The sequence below is a fragment of the Cimex lectularius genome, unplaced genomic scaffold, assembly GCF_000648675.2.
Source record: "Cimex lectularius strain Harlan isolate CLEC.00 unplaced genomic scaffold, Clec_2.1 scaffold385, whole genome shotgun sequence".
Classification (NCBI taxonomy): domain Eukaryota; kingdom Metazoa; phylum Arthropoda; class Insecta; order Hemiptera; family Cimicidae; genus Cimex; species Cimex lectularius.
In genome coordinates, this window is record NW_019392918.1 from 90,331 (window position 1) to 109,149 (window position 18,819).

Sequence of the window (18,819 nt, forward strand, 5' to 3'; positions counted from 1 at the left end):
TATTTTTTAGTTTATATTACATACGTTCAATTGAAATAAAAGTTAGCTAATTGCTTAAATTAGTTAATTTTATTATCAACAAATTTTGTAGGAAATTTAGGGGCCGACAAATAGCTGATATACTTCGTGCTTTTATGTCTTTTTCTTTCTCTCATGCGTATTTTTCAACATGCAGCCATTTGAGCGTCCCAATCTGTTAATGATTCTCCGCTTTTTTTTTGAAAACTAAGTCGATATCCTAAAATGCTAGCTCTCATTTGTACATCAGTTTTCAACTATGAAATAGACACAACACATACAATACATGTATATACATCTCAACAAAATAGAAATCTGGTCACAGTCACTCCCCCGATGTTTATCGGGGCGAGGGTTGAACCCACTCCATTCTCGCTAATAACATACTTTTACTGTCCAGACGTCACAAACGCCAGAGTACTCAATATTCCTGGGGGCGGAGAAGGTTTAATATAATTTTGATGTATAATATGGGGGACCGCGGTAGCCGAGTGGTTAGCATGAGAGACTCTCACGCCGCGGTCGTGGGTTCGATTCCCACCGTTGCCCCTGGCCCTTTTTTCCCAATAACCCCCCAAATTTGAACACACATATACGAATTTGTCACATGGCTAATATGCATAGTTCATAACGCCAAAAAAAAAAAAAAAAAAAATGTATAATATAAAAGAATTTGTACGCATTCTAGGCTCACCAAAAAAACCAAAAAATACAAGTTTAATATTTTTAAGTCTAGTTTCAAAATTTTACCTTTTTTTTTAAATAAATTGATACATGTCCAGTTCAACTTCAAAATTTCAAATACCACCCTTTACATCCTGACACATCATTTTAACGGATTTTTTACACTGACAACAATGGTGCAATCGGATTTTGAATTGGTTAAAAAATGACAATGTTATGGCAAAAAGTCTGGACAAAAAAAACTATTATTTGGTTTGCTATTTATTAATCACAGTTCATGTTAGAATTGCCTGCCTTGCGTAAAGATGGAAAGATTTGCTCTTTTTAACCACTCTCATCTGTGTTCAGAGTGATAGAGTCAGGGTAAATGTAGGGGGGTCGTACTTGAAATTTTGAAGTTGAACTGGGCCTGTATAATTTTTCTCCAAAAAAAGTAAAAATTTTTAAACTAGTCTAAAAAATATTAAACACTTTATTTATAGCGCATTGGTGCAAGAGAAATTCAACCGGGCCATTTAAAAAGAACCCCCTATGCAGTTATTTGATTGCCCTTATACCCACCAAACTATGCAAAACTTCCTTGGGCCTAAAGGACAAAAAAGGCCTAATTATACAATTATAGTACTTAGCTTTAATACTGACTGTAGTGAAAATAAATGACGGTGGGTACGTCTAAATACCTTCTTTGACTGGCGTTGCCGCTCGTTTTTAAGAAAAGAAAGCAGTTTATTTCTATCGAATTGATAAGAGCACCCGAATGCAGAGTGGCAATCGTTTAAGTGCGGTTTAAAAAAAAAGGTTTCCTTACGGTCATTGACTCGATCAAATGATTACGTTGCTCGTGCACCCTTGGCATGAAGTTTGTGAGTTTTATTTTTAGAAAGTCATCAAGGTTGAAATCTCTTTGAACGTCCTATGGGACATTTCTGACTGAGTCCTCCCTAAAAGATATACTTCCTGGTTTTTTAAACTTTACTTTATCGACTTGTCCAAGTAGTGGTATGATTTTTCAACGAGATTGATTTTTTTAAACCTTTATTATTTAACGTATTTTTTAAATCTTAAGTTTCCGGTTAAAAAAGCTGCCTAGCAGTTGGATATGCCCTTGAGGCAAAGTTAATTGCTACGCTAACTCATTTGCATGGAAGATGGAGCAAAATTTCAAGTCTCAAACCTTAGATTGGAACTAGCTTTTCACTTTTTCTCAGGCAATTTTAATCCTTGAGATCAAATGAGTATTTTTAATTAAAACAATAAGACTGTAATGCAACATCTTTATGTGTAAAGCCATTATTATTGGCTTTTATGGAATACTTATAGCAGCTGCACTGTACAGTTGAACCTTTATTGTATCATTATAAAGCATGCTTTACCTCATTTTTCCACAATGGCAGTGGAATTAGTTGGAAAACATAAGTTCTTAGGAAAACAATGTAAATTCTTGGTTGAGAATTCATCAGATTTTTGACAATTTATCGATTTATGTGGATTTTTTCTAAAATGATCAAAATGTGGCGTTACTTCCCTAACCATCCCTAACCATTAAAATGTTTATCCAGTGTTTTACGCCTCTTTGTATTTTTTGGGCTTCTCTGGTTTTAATTGCGTTATTTATTATTTAAGAGATCTTTTAGTTTTTTCCTTGTAGGATATGTATTCGAGTTGATTAATTTTTAAATTAAAGATGTAATTATCTGAAGGTAAAAAATCTTGTGCTGGTTTTGACGGCTTTTACCCAGTTTTATCGAGAGGAAATCCGATGGAAGCTGAACACGAAGTGGCTTTTATCACACGCATTTCCCTTCGAATCTCTTGTTATGCAAATCGCGTTTTATGCACTCATTGTAATACGGAGGGACGTTACTTCCGGCAATAATGGCCTTTTAAAATGTATCTGTTTCTCCGACAACCTTGGCCTTTACACTTTCACGCGATATAATAAACTTTCAGTTTTGATATCAATAACTAAGACAGTTAATCGAACGTCGGTCCGTTCGATAATTATTAGCTTATAGTTATATCATCTCGTAATGTTCACTTTTTACAAATTGAAGATGTTTGTATGTATGGGGTACAAACTAGCGAGGCTAGGCATGACCAGCATGACCGGACGTGAATCAATCAGAGGTTCAAAACGACCGACTAACACAATATATCATCAATAGAACGAAGCCGTATATGATGATCATTACTGAACACCCTCAATAAGGATCACTTTTCATGGAAGTAAACGTGTTGTTTTCTTGTTATCAAGCTGTTGTTTGTTGTTCCTTCTTTGTTTCTTGTTCTATCATTCTTTCTATGATTCCCAATAAAGCGGAAATCGAATTCATTAATGTTATATACAATGAAATGGCAATTTTATTATCCTGTTACAACATTACGACTCAAGAGGTAATAAAGGGGAATTTCCCTAGTAACGCAAATACAATGTAAAACGTACGGTTTAAAAAAAAAGCCCTAGAAACGCAAATGCAATGTAAAACGTACGGTTTAAAAAAAATCCCTAGAAACGCAAATACAATGTAAAACGTACGGTTTAGAAAAAAAAATTGTTTCAAGAGGATGTATTAAGTAATGCTTTATAAATTGTCAAAATGATCATCTTGAACAAAAATATCGCTCGAAGTCCATCAAAAAGGACTATTTTTCCTGTCTCTCTTGAACAAAGTAATGATTTTATTTATCATAGTTTAGTTTGTTTTATTTTCAGCAAAAATTCTTTCCAAACATGAAACTATAGTTGATGTTATGAATTATAAAATGCCAATATGATATTAAAAAATTATTGGATGAATGTTAAAGTACCGTTTTATCCCACTTTCCCAAATACAAAATTACTCTTTCTTTCCATCTTTTTTTTTTACTTTATTACCATCGGTACAAATTACATACATTATGTAACGAGGTGCAGTATTATTTATTGTTTACATATATCCTAGGGGAGCCAGGAATCATTGATCCGAGATTTATGAATAGTTAGTTACGTACTATACGAAAGGAGGTCCCGGGGCCATCTCCGCTTCAGTTGCCTTTCCCGGGTTGGGTAATGTGCGACATGCATCGAGTTAATGGGTTAGTGTGAGGGTAGTTTTTCATGGATTGTGGAAAATTTGTTCGGGATTAGGTTTTTCTCGTGTATTTGGAGGTCATTGTGATGGGTAGTGTTGGACACGTAGTAGGAACGTTGACAACGATTCAGAGGACTGGACTATATTGGAAGGACTGTACTCTTTGGATGCTAGAAGGTGCTCCACAGTTCAAACGTATGTCTCAATCGGTTTCATCAGTGACTTACAAAGTGTTTGCTTTTTTTTTTTATTTATTTTTTTTTTATTGGCCTTATGATCTTGCATATTAGCCATAGTACGAATTCTTGTGTGTTCAAATTGGGGGTTATCGGGAAAAAAGGGTCAGAGGCAACGGTGGGAATCGAACCCACGACCGCGGCGTGAGAGTCTCTCATGCTAACCACTCGGCTACCGCGGTCCCCCTGCGTGTCATCCTTTTTCCGAGTTTCCGAAACGCTGTTTGATTCTAGTCTTTTAGTATGTGAATGTTGGTTCCAATTTAGACGTGAGTCGACATAGAAGCCAAGGTAGCGAACAGCCAGTTTTTGGGAGAGGAGTATTATTGAGAAATTTAATTTTTTAAGATTTTTTTAGGAGGGTAAAAGTAATATGAGTGCATTTGCTCCATTTATCTTAAGGCGCCAGAATTTGCTTCATTCAACTATTCGCAACAGGTGTGTGGAGCTCCTCCGAAGCAATTGCGGCATCATAATCAGAGGATAGTCGTCGGTGTAGTCGGGATATCTGAATAAAGATGAAGTACAAGATTGGTCGTCACTGCCCTGCATCGCCCTCGCTCCTAGAAGGCAATATTTGGAGGAGTCCGATCCTTGGCGATCTCGGAAGTTTCGTTCAGTTAGGTAGGAGATTAGGACGGAAGGAAGGATTAGGCACAAGTTATTGGAAGGACTTTTTTAAAAATTTGTGTAAGAGATCCTCATGACACACGCGATCATGCTTGTATCACATCAAGAAGGCCCCCATGCAGTATTATTTATGCTTAAGGGATGAGGATATGTTTTCCACAACGCGAAGCACCTGCTGGGACGAAAGCCGAATTTGTAATCTTGGAGAAGGTTCAAGAATTTTAGAGTAGGAAGGATCTTTTCAAATAATTTTGAGAAGGGAGGAAGTATTGGACAGTAGTGAAGCATTATGGATGGGTTTTTTCCTGGTTTTGAGAAAAGGAGAGTATTGGGTATTTCAGTGAGTGGTGCGGAATATACTATTATAAAGATTTTATTTTTAATGCAGTTTTGGCCCCACTTTCTGCTTTTGTGTATGATTTCCAATAAAATGTTGATCTTCTTAATACAAAAAACATAAAATAAAATAACGAGAAGAGGGCCATCAAAACTGTTTCCCAATAAATCGTACTGTTTTAACGCTTTGTTTTTGATATTTTTGTTTTATTATTGATATTATTCTTATTTAACTGTATTTTCAGTGCGACTTGATCTCTTCCCTGAAACTTTCTATGATTACTATGATATCTGAATTAAATAACGTTACAGGATGGTGATCTTTACGAAACAGTGACTGTAAGACCGTCGAAAAGGCTTTTTTCAGTCCCCCGATTATTAAGTAAATCACATTTTTTATCTTACAATTAGTTTTCCTACTTTGTTTACTTCCAGCAAACATTATTCCTAGTCCTATTTTGGTATAAAATGGCAATACCTTAAATATTTCTTAGAAGCATTTAATGAACAAATTAGTGCAGGGTTTACTCTAGATCTCTTCGGCGAAAAGCACTGCAATGTTGTGCGGTCTGTTTATTTGTATGTTGGTTGTTGTTGTTGCAATTGAAAGCGTGGGAGGGTTGTGATGAGTAGCGGACATAGAGTGGGGTTGTAAATGGGGCAACACCTGAGTTGACGTCATGGGTCGGCTATTGAACCCTATTCTCGGTTCATGGACCGTATGCACGGTCCGACAACGCTGCTGCCCTCACTCTCTCTTTATCCCTCTTTCGCCCTTTCTTTCTTACCTTTACCTCTGTCATCTCTCGTCCTTTCTACAACAAAGCTCATCTTTATAGAAGGAAAATAGGAAAACACAAAAATCCTATTCTCCCACAGCATCTTTCACGGGATTCGATAAACTTCCGCTGGGATGGTGCAGGGTCCTTCTTGTTCTCGTGGTCTTTTTTGTTTTGTCTAAAGGATGCCCTTTGTGACGATGAAACGGTCTGTGGCCCTCGATGACGGATTCTCCACGTGTCAAGGACCCGCGGCCAGAGTTGGTGCTCTGATTCCACTCATCCGTTTCATCACCATGGGGGGTTGTTCAGAATCGTCTCGATTTAACAACGTTTTCCGACAAATCTTCAAGTTTGTTTGGTCCAGTTGTAAACTCACATCCAGGCCAATTCTCAAATCTTGTGCAGTTCCATTTCTACCCGATGGCATTTCAATAACCACGCTCTTCAAAGTTTGGTCAAAAGTAAGGTTCTTTCTTCTTTTTGTTTCTCACAACCAATATTAAGATGGGCTTGTATTGTCCTAGTCGTGCTGTTTTATCTGATTAGTTGATAATTCAATATTTATTAGGCCTCTTCCTTAATTCTAGTAAACTCAACTGTTGAAGTCACAGAAATGAAGAAACATTTCTGGCCATATAAAGCAGGAATAACTGTCAATTAAATGTCAAAAATTATTAAAATCTCCCAACAAAAAAACATCCATCGTTACATGTGCGTACAAAAGTAGCAGTAGTGTTATTAGTCTCATTATTGGCCATCAGAAGTCAACTGTCCACATATTTTTATATGTGAATCGTACCAGAAGACCATATGAACTATTTTTAAATTTGAACTGAATCATTAATGTAATGAAATTATATGTTTTGTTAATCCTTTCATCCTTGATTTACTTTCCTGTTATTACAAAAGTGATATATTATTAAATATTCAGAGCATATTATTACAACGGAATTTTCTCCTTATGACTTGGTCTTTTGCTGGTAATCCCACTGATATTTTGTTGTTTTTGCATAGTGTGCTTAGTATCTTAATGTGTTGTCTAAAAATTCAGTTATTCACGTAGGTTTATTTTTAAGTGTAAGTAAAGAAAGAATTTTTTTGGGTCCTTCATACACGATTCTAACCAGTAACACGTAAAGCTTTAGTTCAAAACCTTAGTCTAACTCCGATCGAAACTTTCCCATATCCTAGCCCTAATGGTTAAAAATAAGTAATATAAAGACAGACCTATTTTTGTGCCATACCGTCTAATTAATAAATTTAAAGTTTATTTCTTTAATTATTTGACTTTTTATCCGTTGTTGGAACGAGTGAAATACATTCACTTTGAAAATAAAGGGCCGAAACGTTGTGATGTTCCATTCTGTCCGCGATTTTCCAACACGAAAATACATTCGGTCTCAGAAATAGATATTTTAAATTGGTGGGGGGTGGGGAGGAATTTGGATTTGTTCTAATTTCGATTCGGCCGTTCTACTTTCATATCTTCGCAAAGGAAATACAATTTAGTTTTGAATTGAAATGCGTGCAACGGCAGGATTGTCGAAAACTGAGAAAAAATTTTTAAGTAAAATTTGTTTGTTTGCTGCAGGGATATGATATTATTATTGTATAATACCAAAAAATATTTTATACACATTGTTGATCTCCTTTAATGTTTTCAAGTTAAAGTTCGTCGAAGCTATATTTACTTAGCTATATTCTCTGCGAATGTTATATATCTGAACAACTTAAGACATTCTTTGCTATATAATAGGAACATAACAATTTGTGTTAGAAATGTCATTCTTGGCCATATATTTTTTCAAGTATGTATAAGTGGCACAGAAGAGCTAAGTTATTTTTAGTCGGGGGACCCGCAGCGAGGCACGTGCTGTACAGGCCATAAAACTTTCCATTATCGGTTTAGAAATTGTACAATTTTTGTTGAATTGAATCGTTAAATATATTCAAATAAAGATAATTATAATTGTTGTATTTTGTATGTCAAACAACCTCTTATCTAGTATCAAATCAATTTGGCAGGATTTCTCTGTGGAATATTGATAGGAGATACAGTTATTGAGTTGAAAAATGCCTTGTCACTACCGCCATTCATAACACGATATGTCTGACAGTCACGGCAGGCCGGAAATTACCACAATGATCGCCTCTTACGCAATACAATCTTGAAAATATATGTATAACTTATTAAACATATTCATCGGGTTTTATTTTAGATTTGGTAAGAACCTTTTCTCTTCTGAATATACAAATAATCAACAATTTAAATATATGCTAACCGGCTTTTTTTTTCTTTTTTTTAACTGTGCTACTAACTATGCAAATATTTGAACTAAATGTGTTTCGGCATTGCGCATCTTCAACGATTTGATGAGCCCAATAAGTGACCTAATGCTGGCGGTTCAGCATTTATCACCGACTCCCAGACCAACGCCCAATACCAACTCTAAATATAGTTTCAATAAACACAATAGGTTTGGGTTCATTTTGTAAATAATGATATGAGGGATTATATCGATAAGACCTGCACTAAACCAATCCCACCTACCCGTTTAAGTGCCAATCTATTTTTGATTTTATCATCATTTGTCAAGTGATATGTACTAATTTTACAAATATTTTCCCAAAGAAATGAACATTTCTTGTTTATATTTTGTTCTTCCATGACGTGTATGTTGGAAGGTTGTCTTGTTCCTGATAACTCCTAAATAAGATCTGACCGAATAGATAGATCTGACTGATCTAAATAATATCTGAAATACAGTAAAGAAAGAAAAGTATAATATACCATATTTTGTGTTTTTCTGGTGAGATCTTGACATGCGTACGTCTCTTCCTTTAATTTTCTCAAGTTTTTATATTAGATTGTAACATTTGTAAAACGTGTTTGACAGTTTCATTTGCTCTATGCTATTTCTTATCAAATTGTGATACTATATTGTTTTTGCTTTGGGCGACTTTTTCTGTCTGAATTAGACCAGGAACGCAAAAGCGTACTTGTAATGTATCTACCTAAATAGCTAAGTAAGTAGATTTAAAATTAGTCCATGGTGGATTTGACTCTCTTTGTAGAAATGAAGACTGACTGCACGATCCCGGAAACCCTCTTACAACATCCTGTAAAGTTTCAACATCCCAGGAGAAGAAGAATTAAGGAGGAAATCAGATACTATGATATATCATACAGACAGCTCCAAAACAAATGAAGGAACTGGATCAGGCGTTTTCAGTACAAGCCCAAAACATGAGCAATTAAACTCACTAGTACACCTCAGTCTTTCAAGCTGAAATGCTATCAATGCTTTGTGCCTTGGAAAATCATAAAATGGGTTACATTGATTAAAAAAATCCTCATAATATCGGAAGCTGTTAAAGCATTAGCGTGTAAAAAAATCACATCAAAATTAGTCAGTGAATGCAACCAAAATCTACAAAATCAGAATGTAGCAATGACTCCTTAAAAGAAGAAATCTGCAGACTGAACTAACGAACAAGGAAAGAGCAATAGTCAAAAATCTACAGTACATGGAGAGAACATAGACCCTTCCCCCACTTCGTAGTCTTCTTTCATCATCTTGTATTGCAATACATTGCAAAGATCCAGAAAAACACTTTGTAATCAAAGTTTCATACTGATTAAAATTGTGTATCTGTAAACTGTTTTTCGTTTAATGGGATTTTAAACGTGTTTATGATTTGTTTTTATGAACCATATATCAATTAGGTTAATCATTGCTGTTCTGTTATGCTCGTGCTGATTTTAGTTTGGTTCCCATTCATTTCTTCCGTCGTTGAAAGGAGATTTTTTTTTCGAATCGAGAACAAATTCCAAATATAGAATCCGAGTGCAGGGACGCGGATTTTTTCGAATTGGCGAAAACCGGAGTCAAGCACCTCCTCCGGGAATGTCGTCTGCATTGTGCATGTAGGGGGAGATTGTTGGTGCAGGTCAAGAAACTTGGTCTACCCCACTCGCACTGCCGTTTTCCGTTCTTGTTGATTTTTGTTCCGCTGAACGACACGGTCCGAGGTTTTATTGTTTTATTTTTATTCTTTTTGTATATATAATTAAAGTCAGTTATTTCCAAGATGAGCGATAAGTGTCTTATCGCTCATCGTCGGTGCATTGTCCTCATTTAACTCTCGTTGAAAAACAACTCTGGAGAAAAAAAGTTCTCCGATAACGCCGTTCAATCTCAACCAATCAGTAAACGCTTTTGATTAACTTGTATTATTATTTACAATCACATGGTTTCCTGTTTATATTATTTTTGTTTACACAATTTTCTTTTAAATTGTTTCTTGGTTTGACGATTGTTGATCAGATCTCCATTGTGTTCCGTCCCATCTAATTAATAATCCTTGCTTACATTTTTTTCTACTTGACCGAGATAGTTTTTCGATTTCCGCTAGGGTCTGCTGAAGAGATGACCCAGCAGCTGTTTTAGTCTGTCAGATGTGTTTCGTCTTAATTGACATTTTGTTTTACATAGATCGACTATAAAATAAAATACACAATTAGTGAATCAATTTATTGTACAGATAAATTGTTTGTTGTTTTTCTAGCTGATGCCTACTTCTTATTGCTACTAATAGTGTTAGCCAAAATATACAAGTATACGAACTACAAAATACAAGCACCAATACTTTATGTTTCGTAATGGAGAAAGCCTCACTGACACTACAAGTGATATTTACAAGCATATAGTACAAAAGTAAAATCAAACACATCCGTTTTGTTATTACTGTTAACTGCATATTAATGGAGGGTTTGCAAAAGGCGGAATCATTAATCGATCTATTATTTGATAAACGTGAGGAAAATGAGTCATGTTGAAAAAGCATTAAGTTTTATGGGCATGCAACAATTGTGTGAAATAAACGAGTATTGACTGCATTTACCATTCGTTGTACACACTTTATTCACCCACTGGCTGCTTTGTTTAGCTCAGATCCGTGAAGGAAAAGTTCCAGTTGTAATTCTAGACTTACATGAGTTGTATTTTTACAAAATTTAAGATCAAAGGCTTGATTTTCTTCAGTATCTGTTCAAAAGTGTGTATTATTCCCCTTTGGGCGTTAAGGGGGGACCGGAGGTATTGTAATCGTACCGTTTAAGCATAAACGTGATATATGCTCGTCGGAAGGTCGGGATCGGGTTTAAATTCGAGACCCATCTGTGCAGGGGCATGTCTCAAGGCCGGCGATGCACTTAACCCAGGCAAAAAAGGATGGAAAAAAAGAAAATGGAAGCGAAACGGAGATGAGGGCCCACTTGCCCAGGTATCCCTGGTCTCATTTCGACAGATCTCGCACAATAAAAAATACCTTAATAAGATAATGAAAGATCATTCAGCTGTGAAAATCTAACCCGTTCTAACATCGGGTTCTAACTCCATTAACAACGACGAAAAAATTAATTTACCATTTTTTGTCATATTTTATTAGCTGTACTTCACATTTATCGAACTATGCTGTGATCACATAATTCAATAGGTGACTAATCTTTAAACAAGAAATGTAATTGGAATATTTGTCATTTACTTTAAGTAAAGTATGTTTGGTGAGAACATGAAGTTGCTGGGTGATGTACTTAGACAGCCATCCTGATCTGCCTAACTTTCTGTTATGGTCTGTCAGACCCGTTTCGGAATTTCGTCTTCAACGAAGGACAGGCTGATCAGGATGATCGTAAACCACCAAACTACAAAATATTGATCGCCGTTGACGCGTTTCTCCTTTTACCATAGACGACGATTGAAAATCGACAATGAAAGTCGTGTCGTTCATCCTTTTGTGGACTTTCCCAGTCGAAGGAGATTGGAGTGGTATAGATTGGTGTTTGCTCACGTATTTTATAATATCACGGTCGATTCTGTGATTTCTGAGCCTCTTCCTTTATTAAAACCGTCAATCGGTTTGCTCTTTTCAGAACTTCTCAATGGGGGAGAGAGGTGCTGTATTTGAAAAGGATTTGTTGATGGCAGCACATTTTGAACAGTAGGCTTTGTTGCCTGGTATTTTCGTTTTTCCGTTCAGTTTGGTCAGCCTATTCTCGCTGGTTTGGCCTGTCAGACCATTCCGGCCATCTTCAGTGTTTCTGAATACCGAAACGTGTCCGGCCAAAATGATGGAAGCGGCCAAATTAATCCAAAAACATCTGATTAGATTTAGAAAACTCATACCGTAAATTTTAAACTAGTGTAATTTACAACTATAGCACATCTTGGGGCGACAGCAGTGAAGAAACTGACAGAGAAACGACCAAACTACAGAACAACTCTTCAGCCAAGAGAAAATCTCACAATTAAGATTTATTTAATCCTTGAAATTCATTATTATTTTTTAGTTGGTTGGGTTACTGGACCCCACTATTTTTATATCTGATTAAATTATATAAATTTTTCATTAAAACAGAAGTTTGGCACACAAATGAAATCAACTATTGTATCTACTTGTAATGGGTGCTGAAGTGTCCATCCAATGTCCCCTCTCTGTTCTCTGAATTGTTTTCGTTTTGGACATATGTGAAAGATCCACACGCATACGATGTCAAGATTAGTGTTAGTTAGGTGGACTTAAGTACATACCTTACGATATTGATCTCAGCTATCTAGTTCTCTGTGAAGAGTCAAGTTTTTCACAAATCTCGGAGAGTCTATACGATTTGCAAAAACGTGGCTATTTTCTGCTGAACCTCATATTCAGAAAGATGTATTGCCATATCCGCTGTAACATCGCCAGATCAACTGACAATTTACGTGTAATGACAAATGGTCCTATTATCGGTTTTAATCGTGAGATTTCCTCTTCTAGGGTGGTAAAGAACTGGATCTTGATCATTTCATATCATTCTGGTCTACTAGTCTCATTTTGTTCGACACATGCTGTGTTTCTGCATTCATAAATCGACGTGCGAAAAGCCTTGCTGACAGACCACAACAGTGTGGACAGCAGACTGAGATAATTGATAAACAAACCTATATCACGTATATGTTGACTATGAAGTTACGAATTCGAATATTCGGCATTCTTGATAGATCACGTTTTGCTATGCTTAAAATTGCTTTGTTTTTAAATCTTTAGCTAGCCCAAGGCGGTCAAATTTCTAAAATCTGGTGGTTGGTTCGTTAGCTGTTGTGATCACTCTAGCCTGCCTACATAAACTGCTCTAAAATGAATAGGGATAATCCAGTTGATTTCTTTTAACCATGGAAAGACATCATCTTGAACCAGAAGTTCGCAATATTATAGTGAGAATGAGTCATCGAGGTCACCGGGAAGTGGATATCGCATAGGCAGTTGACGTTTCACATAGCATGGTTTCCCGGGCCGATTCCGAGTAACTAGAAGTGTCAATAGGAGGCCTGGTAGTGGAAATCAGCGCATTACGACGCGGAAGGAAGAAATGTTTTCATTGCTGCAAGACGAAACACTTTCCATAGTGCTCACCAGATCCTAAATGAAGTACAAAATGTTTTGGCAAGGCCTTTATCGTGATCGTGGGAAGTTGCCTCACATCGTATACCCCTTTAGGATGACCTGCAACAACAGCCCGCCACTAGCAACTCAGGAGGATACGGTGCAGCGAGCGCATAGAAGAGAACACCAATTGGAATGTCGTGTTTCTGTCTATATAGTAATAGGAGGCGCCGAAGAGTCTACGTAGAACAGGAGATGCGTACAATGCCCCATTTTGCGCTCCTTTCAATCCAGTTTAGAGGCGGTTTAATGGTCTGGGCTGGGATTTAACTGGAGGAAGAAACTGGACTCCATATTGTTAAAGGCAACCTCACCGCAAACCGTTATGTCCAAGAAATTATCGAGCAATACAACCCTCAAACCAGGGATCTCATTGGCACGGATTTTCGATTTCTGGATGGCAGTGCCAGACCTCATAGATCATAGAGAAAGTTCATCAATGTTTAGAAAACTTGGGAATTTCCCATCTGCCCCTTCACCCAGTGTCATCAAACCTCAATCCCATTGAGTACATGTGGGAAGCGTTGCAGAGAACACTTTTCGATCACCATCCGCAGCCAGTTGACCTGCAACAACTGAGTGCAGCGTTGCAACATCTATGGAGTGAAATTCCTTATGAAATTAATGACAGCCTTATTAATAGTATGCCTAATCAGGTGCACAGAGGTTTTAGCTAACAGAGTACATTTTATACCGTATTAATTGTTTGAAAATTGTTATTTTTCAAAAATCTTTTAATTAAATTTTCCTTCAGTAAAAAACAATAATTTTTAATAAATGTTAATGCAATTATTAATAAAAATAAAATCGCTAGGGAAAGTAAATACTAAAAAATTGGCAATATCCCTATTAATTTTTGAGTAGTTTACATTGAAGATGGCGAAACGCATCTGACAGACTGAAAAAGTTATGTTCATCCTAATCTGCCATCTTCGCTGCTTTGGTCTGTCGGATGATTGGAAATACCCTCAGGATCATCACCCTTGATACCTCAAGGAGAAGGAAGTATCATGTCTGATTTTCCGTCACGACACAGCGTTAATCACAACTAGGCTTTATTTTTTCCCGATCAATCCTCAATTTTTTTCCATCGCTTTCTTTCTGTACGTAGTGCCGATATAATTTCGGGGGTGCGGGACAACCAGGGTGCAAGGTGAAGAGGGGTGCGATATCGACTGGGGCGATGTGTTCAGTCCGGCTAGTAGGCCTCCCTTCCACCGCTTTCCCCTGCAACCGCTCCAACAACGCTCTGCACTTCAGTCTGCCGCCGGCCCCAGGTCCCACCGTTTGTGTTCTTTAATTGTCTTTTTATGTGTTTGTAGTGTGTAGTGTATTTTTTGATCTCTGTGTGATTGTTTAGTCCGCTAGAGTTTAGTTACCAACTCCCGATCCGTTAGTTTCCTTTCGACTCAGGAGGATTTACTTGGCCCGACTGCATCAGGATTGTTTTCATTTGGATATTTGAAAATTATGGTAATTTTTTCTCATTAGAATTAATTAAAAATTTATAATTTGACAAAAGCTTTTAACGAAAAGAAACCCTTTTGTGAAACTATAATTTATTAATATAATATTTATTCTATTTTATTTTATTCTATTTTAGTTTTATTATAGCAACTGCTGACAGACGACAAATTTCCCTTTTTCTTACTGTATAACAAATTGAAGATGGGAGTTGTAGTAAAGAGAGTAAATACGAGAACCCCCCCCCTTTGTTTATGTTTTCATTGTAGTGTGGATTAAACTCAGAAGCCTGTGCCAGAAATCGACCGGTTATGGTATGTCAGCGAAAATTTTCCCAAAATGGAGGAGAGATTCTTTTCTGTCATTACAACGAAAAGGCCAACGACTTGTTGACGTTCACTTAGTAATAGCTTCCCGATTAATAGGCATCGATTTGAAGACGTTTAGCCGATGAAACTGATCAGTTGTTATGGTCCGTTTATTCTCGCACATATTCTCTTCATGCCATCTTCAGTGACAAACCACACTTAAATCGCTATGACTATTTAAATTTTTTTAATTTAATGTAAAAAAAAAGTAGTTAAATATGTCAAAAGAAGCAGTAGTAAGGATGGCCGAGACAGACTAAAGGAGTAGACCATAATGACCTGAAACGACCAACCCATTAATGTATTATTCAGTAGTATTGAAAAAAGAAAAAACACCTATTTAGATTAGCATAGTAACCATTACCTATTCAGATTAATAAATATTTTACAACTATAACACAATTTAGAGAGAAGAGTGAAGGAACTTTCAGAAAAACTAGATCTATAAATTATAAAAGTTGTTTTCTAGCCACACCTGTATGCTGCATGTGCTTGTGCTTTCTGGGGTTCTCAGGTATAATAGGGTCTTAGCCTAGCTCCGGTTACCTACCAACGGTCGTCTAGGCCTTCCGGGGGGAACGTTTCCCATCGGATCTGGCACCACGTGCTCTTCGCCAGGGTAACATGGCCGTACGGTGCCCATTTGTTGATGTTGCCCTATCGGAAAATCGATAGTTGGTTTTGTTCCCTGTGTGAATAATTCCGACGCTGGTAACTTTGAGAGAAGCGAATCTTTTACTTTCACCTCTATGTATGTCACAAGTCAATTTTGAAAAATTGGATTCGCGTTGATCTCCATCTCGGTATGGTCTTGATGAGGAAAACAAATAAAATTGTTGTTACCAAGCTTTCAACTTATTTTAAGGTCTTCATGAGGGCAAAATAATCCTAAATATGACAATAAATTGACATAATTAAAGATTTTAATAGATCTGTTTCACATTGCTTTGAAGACCTGCTCAGTCCCAGCCACTGCCAAGGACTGTTACTCTATTGTATATATAATAGTGTTAGTCCTTGCCAATACTGGGGCTTAGTCGGTCTTCAAAGCAATTTGAAAACTTTCAATTAAAAACTTAATTATGTCGGTTTGTAGATATATTTAAGACTTTTTGCCCTGATGACCTTAAATTAGGTCGAAAGCTTGGCAGTAACAGATTCAGATTATTCGTGATTTTTTTAACCATTTATAAACCGATTGTTTACAATAATAATAAACAATAAATACAAAGTAAAGTACATTTTAAATGACAACTTGTGGAATATTTCCGAAGAAAATAAATATAATGAATGAATAAAATTTATAAAAAACCATAAGTAGTAGAATCGAGTGGAAATAAAGTAAAATCGATTAGCTTATCTCAAGTTGAACACTGTAGATATAACTTAATGTCCTGGTTTTAATTAGATAGGTTTGTAGTTGTTAATTGTTCGATAGGCATAATTGTTATAAAATAAATAAAATAACGCTTCTGTGTTCAGGTTCGCACAAAGTATGGTTGTATAAAACAGGGGGAATGATGAAAATTATGACTGAGTATTCCCCTAGTTAGCGTAGTCGAACCGGAAGATTAGGCTGTTTGGTTTTCCGTTTCGCCCATTTTGCAGTCGTAAGTCATTCGGATTCAGGTCATGTTCGTCGGACGATTTTCTATTGTCTAGCTATAACTGAAAATTAACGAAATTACAATGATTAGGACATTTTGACTATTTTAAAATATCTGTTAACGAGCACTGTTATGGTTTAAAAATGCTCATGTTATTGCAGACTTTAAAGGATATATCTATCCCTCGGGATGTGCAATCACCCTTTCCTAGAACTTCCTAGAAATTGATACTCGTGCCGTCGTGGAGTGCAGTTAAAATAACGGGCTTGGGAGCGAGGAACCGTGTATTTAAATGGCCCGTACGTTTTCAGGTCGAGTAGTGATTCCAGTTGGGGGAAGAGTACGACTATTGTCTAGCTGGGAGTCGAGTGTCAGCTGTTGTAGCCTGTCCATTCCCCTCTTACATAACAGCAAGATTATCTCGAGTAATGGCCCGGCCCGTTTCGCAGGGCTTTAACCCCCTGCCTCTACGCTCTGATCGTGCTTTAATTAACGACAAACCGAAGGATGAAAATAGTGTACCTCGTGCCTCTTTTTAAAGATGATGTAGAAGGAAAAAAGTCGCTCCCGTTAAGAACATTTCAGCCTATTCCACGTGGGTCACCAGGTTCAAGCACGAACAATTTGACGTTGCTGTTCTGTTTGAGGGTGCTTTACTGACGGATAAGCGTACATCGTACCAAGAAATGGCGATGGTCTAAAAGATTAAGATTTACGTGTTGAACTTTTAACAAAAACCAACTAAATCGTAACATTTTGATTGGTCTCGACTTCAGAAAGTTCACAATTTTTTTCATATTTCGTATTTTGAAAATGTACTATCTCATTTTCCAACAATCAGCGATTATCTAAGAATGTGTACATTCGTAAGATAAACGTAAATGAATTAATACTAAAACCGTTAGATTGTTACGTTTTATCGAAACATTCAACCAATGTAACTGTTTATCCTAAATTTCGTAATGCTCTCTATTTTAATTATTTAATTTGTTGGATGCGTCAAGAATGAGATAGTTTAGAAAAAAATTCATTTTTTTGCCTACGTTTCGACCTTTATTCCGGTTACCTTCAAGGTATTAAGTGTGGTGCTATTCTTATGGTGTAATATTGGTGTCGTGTGAAATTGTTGTGGCAAAAAAATGAAAAGGATTTTTCTAAACTCCTCATTCTTCACCGCTCATCACGAATCCAACTTATTATTAAGCTACCGGTCACTAAAAAGCACACACTATTTTATTCTTACCCTAGGGTTCCTTGCCCTCAAAAGATCTGCACGTAGGAGAAGGGTCATCCTCATTCGATTAAGGCCATGCTTGCACTTTTGGGCAAAAGCCCGCGTATGTGTCCGATATGTAGAGAAAGGTTGCTTGATGTATCCCACCTAATTGAAGGGTGCAATTCGTTGGCTCTGTACAGAGAGTCTGTAGGAATGCCATCCGATATGAGAGTGAGAGCAGGGAGCAGCTGCATCCTCTGTTCCGATTTTTGGAAAAAATAGGGGTGTTTTATTGTATGTAGTACCTGTAGCTTTGAGTCCCTAGCGAGTGTTGAGAATGAATGTTTAGGGCGAGAGGAGGGTCGATGGAGGACTATCGAGTTGAATTGAATTGAACTCTAATTGAATGAATGATACGTAAATAGGAAAGAATTGCCACTCGCAAATGAGTGAGAATGTGAATGGGTTTGGATCTCAGAACTGCATTCATTGGGTTCTGAATTGACCTAGCTGTTAACAGCTCTCGGAGCCCAATCTCGGTAAATTAAAAAACCTAGAATTGCAGGTGGTGATAGGCTTAACCCAGCTCTCATTTGAGCTCATATAAATCCAAAATCAAGGGTTCTCTGCAGCTCCAGTAGGGCTGGAGCCCAACTGTAAAATTTCAAAATCATACAAAAAGGAACATTTGTCTAACAGATTGTGTAAAAATGTCATATCTGGTGTAACGACACCACAGGGAAGGAATCTTTGCTTAAATTATCCCCTACAGACATTCAGAACACGATATTCATTCATTAATTATTATCATTTCAAAACATTTGGGATATGAACCAAATGTTTTGAAATGATAATTATTAATCTAATCCTTCTGGGTTAAATATTTGTAAAATCCTTTCAACCAAGCGAAACGTTTTTCTGA

The 18,819-nt window shown here is 36.7% G+C and overlaps 1 protein-coding gene across 7 annotated transcripts in view; it reads left to right on the forward strand.

Annotated features, from left to right (window-relative positions):
* LOC106672663 (histone demethylase UTY) overlaps positions 1 to 18,819 on the forward strand; it is an 83,485-nt gene that overhangs the window by 24,640 nt on the left and 40,026 nt on the right. The window contains exon 1 of one of the 7 annotated variants that reach the window (XM_014404259.2): positions 14,486 to 14,715. The exons of the other annotated variants lie outside the window; for them this stretch is intronic. The gene's annotated coding sequence lies outside the window, so the exon portion shown is untranslated. Of the gene's footprint in view, positions 1 to 14,485; positions 14,716 to 18,819 lie in introns of those variants that run through there. 7 annotated transcript variants of the gene reach the window in all.